Consider the following 7,001-nt stretch of genomic DNA (forward strand, 5'->3'; position numbering starts at 1 on the left):
CATCCCTCACAATTACAAGCAAAGTCAATACGTGAAGTGGAGTACTTTGCAACAAAATGGTGACTCAGTGGAAGACTATATCAAAGAGTTTGATAGGCTTGCCATTGTGTGTGAGGTGACTGAAAATGAAGAGCTGAAGTTGGGACGTTTTGTAGCTGGGTTGGATCAAGAGTTACAAGACAAACTTGAAGGTTACACTAACCTCACGTTTGTGGAAGCTTGCAAACTTGTGACAAAGTTTGATGCTAAAAGGAAAAGAAAGAAAACGCCTACCACTACTCCAGTGGTGCGTAAACCACCCTTCACCTTGAAGGAGGGTTCTTCTTTTAACAAGCCGAATGAGCCCCCTAAGAAGAACACAAAAGACTTCAAGCTTAGTGACATTGTATGTTACAAGTGTGGAGGTAGAGGACATTACAAAAAAGATTGTCCTAATTCAAGAGCCTTAACCATGCAAGAGGTTAAACTCATAGCCACCCAAAACATCAATTGGGAGGAAATTGAGTCTGAAGAAGAGGAGGCCGAAACTCCCAATGCAGAGGATGAAGATAGTGACTGCTTTCCTGAGAGGGAGGACAAGACCAACCTAGTGGTGAGAAGGGCATTGCAAGCTCGTGTGGAGGAGCCTTTGGCGCCACAAAGACAACACATTTTCATCACCAAATGTAAAATTGGTGACGAGGTATGTGATTTGATTATTGATGGGGGTAGTGAGGCTAATACTGTGTCAAAGACTTTAGTGTCTAGACTAGGTCTTACCACCACTAATCATCCACGCCCTTACAAGTTGAGTTGGTTAGATTCTAATGCTAGTACTGGGGTTAGAAAGCAATGCATGGTGAATTTTTCTATTGGTTCATATCATGATAGTCAATTGTGTGATGTTGTTTTAATGGATGCTTGTCACATTCTTCTTGGTAGACCATGGCAATCTGATAAAAAATCAATTCATGATGGGTATCATAACACTTACACTATCACTCACCAAGGGAAACAAAAAAAATTGCACCCATTACCACCCCCACGGTTTTCACAACCACAAAAACCACAAATTTCTTTGTTGTCTTGTAAAGAATTTGAGAGGGAGTTTGAAGGTGAGGGAGAGATATTCATGTTGTACTCTAAAGAAATCCATGAAAAATTTGTGAGTCAAAATCCTAAACTTGCAAAATTGATTAAGGAGTTTGAGGATGTTTTTCCTGATGAGTTACCTAAGGGATTACCACCCTTGAGAGGAATTGAGCATCAAATTGATCTCATTCCAGGCGCACCTCTACCAAATAAACCTGCCTATAGATGTAACCCTTTAGAAACTAAGGAGTTGCAAAGACAAATTGAAGAATTGATGGGTATGGGTTATGTGCGTGAGTCTATGAGTCCATGTGCGGTTCCTGCTTTGTTGGTCCCTAAAAAGGATGGTACTTGGCGCATGTGCATTGATAGTAGAGCTGTTAACAATATTACTATCAAGTACAGGTTTCCAATTCCAAGACTTGATGATATGTTGGACGAATTGAGCGGTTCAAAATTATTCTCAAAGGTTGATTTGAGAAGTGGCTACCATCAAATTCGTATGAGGGAAGGTGATGAATGGAAGACTGCATTCAAGACAAAGCATGGGTTGTATGAATGGCTCGTGATGCCGTTTGGTCTTACAAATGCACCTAGCACTTTCATGAGGTTGATGAACGAGGTGTTGAGGCCATTTCTTGGCAAGTTCGTGGTGGTGTACCTTGATGATATCCTTATTTACTCTAAAAATGAGGATGAACATTTAGATCATCTATTTCAAGTTTTTTCTGTTTTAAGAAAGCAAAAATTGTATGGAAAGCTTGAAAAATGTGATTTTATGTTAAATGAGGTCACTTTTCTTGGTTACATAGTTTCAGGTGATGGCGTAAAAGTTGATCCTAGCAAGATTGAGGCTATTCAATCATGGCCGAGTCCTAGAACACTCACGGAGGTCCGTTCTTTCCACGGCCTAGCTTCTTTCTATAGAAGATTCATCAAGAATTTTAGCACACTCATGGCTCCTATAACTGAGTGTACTAAAAAGGGGACGTTTGAATGGACTCCGCAAGCTCAAAATGCCTTTGAAGAAGTCAAGGAAAAAATGTGCAACACTCCTATTCTTGCACTCCCTGATTTTTCCAAGCCATTTGAAGTTGAATGTGATGCAAGTGGGAAGGGGATTGGAGCAGTTTTGATTCAAGAAGGGCGTCCAATTGCATATTTCAGTGAGAAGTTGAGTCAAGGCAAGTTGAACTATTCCACCTATGATAAAGAGTTCTATGCTATGGTACGAGCTCTAGATCATTGGTCACATTACTTGAGGCCACAACCGTTCATATTGCATTCCGATCATGAGTCCTTGAGATTTATTCATGGTCAAAAGAAGTTGAATTCAAGACATGCTAAATGGGTAGAATTCTTGCAAACATTTAACTTTTCCTCTAAATACAAGAGTGGAAAGGCTAATGTTGTTGCGGATGCCTTATCTAGGAGGCATAATTTGCTGGGAGTTGTTGAAGCAAAGGTCCTTGGGTTTGATTTGATCAAGGAATACTACAAGGAAGATGGCGATTTTAATGGCATCTTAGAGAAGTGTGTTCATGGAGTATATGATTTATTTTCCTTACATGATGGCTTTCTTTTTAAGGGAAATAGATTATGCATTCCTAAGTGTCCAATTAGAAGCTTGTTGATTCATGAGGCTCATGGAGGAGGTCTATCTGGTCACGTTGGGATTCAAAAAACAATGGAGCTTCTTCAAGCTCACTTTTATTGGCCAAAAATGTTAGCCACGGTTCATCATGTGGTTAGTCGTTGTTCTACTTGTCAAAGGGCCAAGATGGTGTTTCACAAAGGTCTTTACAAGCCATTGCCAATCCCGGAAAGACCGTGGGAAGATGTAAGCATGGATTTCATTGTGGCTTTACCTAGGACTCAAAGGGGTAAAGACTCAATCATGGTGGTTGTTGATCGATTTTCAAAGATGGCTCACTTCATTCCTTGCCATAAAACTGAAGATGCCATGAAAGTGGCTAAGTTATATTTTGAAGAAGTGGTTCGTTTTCATGGGGTGCCACGCACCATTGTGTCTGATCGTGATACAAAGTTCCTTAGTCATTTTTGGAAGTCCATATGGCGCCTAATGGGAACAAAGCTACTGTTTTCTACTTCACACCACCCACAAACCGATGGTCAAACTGAAGTGGTGAATAGGATACTTGGTTCTTTGCTTAGGACCTTGGTTAGTAAGAGTACTAAGGATTGGGATGTCAAGCTAGCTCATGCCGAGTTTGCTTACAATAGGACTCCTAGTGCTACTACAAAGTACTCTCCTTTTGAGGTGGTCTATGGTGTCAATCCTTATGTTCCTGTTGATCTCATAGCTTTGCCACAAGACAAGTTCGTTCATGGTGGAGCTAAGGAGCAAGCCGAGTTCATATTGAAGGTCCACAAGGAAGTTAGGAAGAATATTGAGAAAGCAAATGAAGTCTACAAGAAACGAGCCAACAAGAAAGTGAAAAATGTGAAGCAATTCGAAGTTGGTGACTTAGTGTGGATTTACATGAGAAAAGAGAGATTTCCTAGCAAAAGAAAGAACAAGTTAATGCCAAGAGCCGAGGGTCCATTTGAGATCGTGGGGAAGGTCAATGACAATGCATACAAAGTTGATTTGGGAGGCCAATTTGGTGTCTCAAGCACATTCAACGTTGGTGATCTTGCTCCTTACTTTGATGATGACGAATTGAGGGCAATTCCTTTTGAAGAAGAGGAGGATGACCAATATGGTCAAGACTCTAATAATCATGTTCAAGATAGTCAAGGGGCAATTGTCCAAGTCCACGATGAAGGGGTTCAAAACGGTGTTCATGTTCAAGGTGATAAAGAATTATTTTTGTCCAAGTCTTTCTTTACTCCTTTACACGGTTTTGGTCCTATTATTCTTACAAGGGGTTGCACTTCACTTAGTGTAATTAACCTTGTAGAAAGTATCTAGAAGTGGCGGTTTTCCAAGCTTCAAATACACGTTTAATGAGCGACGGTTACAAGCTGAATTGGTGGCGGTTTGGGCGTGTTTCATGCTAGCCGTTTGGAGACTTTGTGAGCTGTTTAAAGAGGCGTGTTTCATGGCACTTGTTGGGCGTGAATTATGGAGTTTGTTGGCTGATTATTGCACCTCATTATTTAGGGGTTATGTGTGTTTAATTTTGGAGTTGTTGCTAGAATAAAGGGGCGTGAATTAAGGCATTCAAATGGGAGTTACAAAACTTGAAGAGTGGCTGTTTTGGGCGTGTGTTTATGGCCATTGGAGATGCTCTTTGGATGCTATTTTGGCTGGTCATTCTTCCTTGTTTCAAGCCTAGTCCTTAGCATAATTTTATTAGCTTAATTAAGTGTGTAATGGAGATGAATGTGGACGCATATCAGCCACCTAATTCTCCTTAGTTCTGTTGTCTTTTTATTTTATTTTGTTAATTAAGTTAGGCAAGTGAAAGGGTTGTAATGAATGATGTAAAAGGCTATATATAGCATACATAGAATGAATGAAAGACCATCCAAGAATATTTGCCTAAAACGTGAGTTTTGTTAATGAAAGTGACTTATGTTCAGTTCACTTTGCTATCCAAATTTGAGTGTCTAAATTTGAAGAGTGTTAATTTTGGTGAGAGTTCCCGAAGTTAAAACTTGCAGTTTGTGATTTGGTGAGAGTTCCCTTATCTAAACTACCCCAAGCAATTGAGTGAGAAATCCTCTTTGCTATATCCTTAGTTTAGGGTGAGTGTTCCCCTAACTAAACTGATCATCTTAAAGATAATACTTAAAATTCGTTTGACCCCCTTTAACTCATCTTTTGTAACAAGGTTTCTCCTCTTGTTTACACATCAACCACACTTGAAGCACTTCCTATCTTCAACAAGCTTTTTAGGAGCTTCAAATTTTGATTTAGTCTCCTTGTAGTTCGAACTAGAACCACTTTTCTCCAAGCTGTTCTTCTCAAAAGGTTTAGTGAAACCTTTTACAAAGGGCTTAGTGTACGTCCCTTTCTTCCCCTTTATCTGTTTTTCAACTTTCAAAGCTACCTTGCAAACATCCTCAAAGGACCAATATTGTTGCAATTCAACTTTTTCAGCAATATTATCATTCAACCCCGAAATAAATCTAGCAATCTTATGCTCAACAATCTCTTCTAAGCCACATAGCATGCATAACTTTTCAAATTCACCAATATAATTCTCAACAGTCATAGAATTTTGTTTAAAAAGTTGCATCTTAAGATAAACATCTTGAATATAATCACTAGGTACGAACCTTTTTTTCACGTGCTTCTTGAGTTGTTCCCAAGTTGAGATTCTTGCACGCCCCTCCTTATGCCTCTTCTTCTTTAGATTATCATACCAAAGACTAGCATAACCGGTCAGTTTTAATTCAGCCAATTTGCATCTTTTCCTTTCATCATACTCCTTGTAATCAAAGAGTGTCTCGGCCCTTCTAATCCACTCAAAGTATTTTTCAGGTTCATTCATACTCCCATTGAATTCGGGAAGATCTAATCTAAGGTTCCTATCATCATCCTTTGGTCGATCTCTTCTCCTAGGCCTTGGTGATTCATCACTTGAGGAATAATTATTTCGTGGCCTCCTTGGGTTCCTCCTTGGTTGTTCTTCCTCACTTGAACCAGAATTAGGGTTAGAATTCCCTTTCCTTGAAGAATCTCCAGCAAGAGTATCAAGCCTTTTTAATATCTCATCCATCCTTGCTGCCAACTCGTCAATTCGCCTGTCTCTTCTAAGATTTTGAGCCTGTTCTAAGGTTAATCCCCTTGGAACTTGTAGAACCTCCTCGTCACTCATGATTCCTACACAAACCAAGTCAGCTTATGCAAAAATCTTGATTAAAAGATCGAATCTTGAAGGAAAACTAGGCAACACAAAAACCGGACTTCCATCCGCAAATCAGTGCACAAACACCAAATGTTTGAGGCTGTGTAGAACGCGTTACTCAACTAAAAATTATGAAATTTTATATGGTGATAGCTGGACGTTTTTAGAGTTTAATGCGAAAATAATCACCTAAAAATTCCCAGCCAATTGTTCCCAGTTTAATTTTTACCGAAGTTGCGTAATCTGGCTCTGATACCAAAGATGATGTGAATTATTGATCCGAAAATCAACAAAACACAAGGGATATGTTTAAGTCTAATTCTATACAGGAAATCCACCAAGAATTAAACAAAAACTAAGATTAATCAATTAAGAATCCACCTAATTAATCAATCCAAACGAATGTTTTAAGTAAAACAAGCAAAACAGCAATTGATCACAATCAACAAAACTCAAGTATGCAACTTAAGAAATAAATCTGAATATTAATCTCTATGTGTTTATTCGTGTGTTTTACAGCCCTATTTATAAGACTTAGTTTACCTAGGAAGATTAGGACAAGTTCCTAATTCAATCCTAATTAAACTAGAATTCTAACTTGCTTGAAGAGCAAGCACCTTGGCGCACAAGCATACACCAAACTCCTTGGAGAACAAGCACACGCCTAAACTGATTTATTTTGCTAACTAACTGATTTTTAAAGCAACTAACTAAATAAATAAAAATTAAAGAACTAAATAAAGATTAAAGATCCTAATGCTTGAACCAAGAAAAACCCTTTCAAGTGAAAGGTAAAAACTTGTAAGCAAAATCTAAGTAAAGAAAATTCAAGAAAGTTCAAGAAAGCGAACTAGACTCCAAGAAAAACCACTAAGCAAACCGTGGCTTTGCTTTGATATCCAAGAAAGTGTCCATGCAATGCTTGGCTTGAATCAATGTTTAGGGATAAACTATCTTGATGCATGATAAGCAAATCTTCGAAGTTCTCCATGCTTAGACTTGCATCAATCATCTTGTTGATCTCCGAGAAACATTCGCCACACTCAGGCAGCACAAGGTCATGCTAAACCCAAGTGTGTCTTTGGTGTTGAGTCTAGGAAGTTTCTCGGA

The sequence above is a fragment of the Chenopodium album genome, chromosome 2 (genome assembly GCF_948465745.1).
Source record: "Chenopodium album chromosome 2, dcCheAlbu1.1, whole genome shotgun sequence".
NCBI lineage: Eukaryota > Viridiplantae > Streptophyta > Magnoliopsida > Caryophyllales > Amaranthaceae > Chenopodium > Chenopodium album.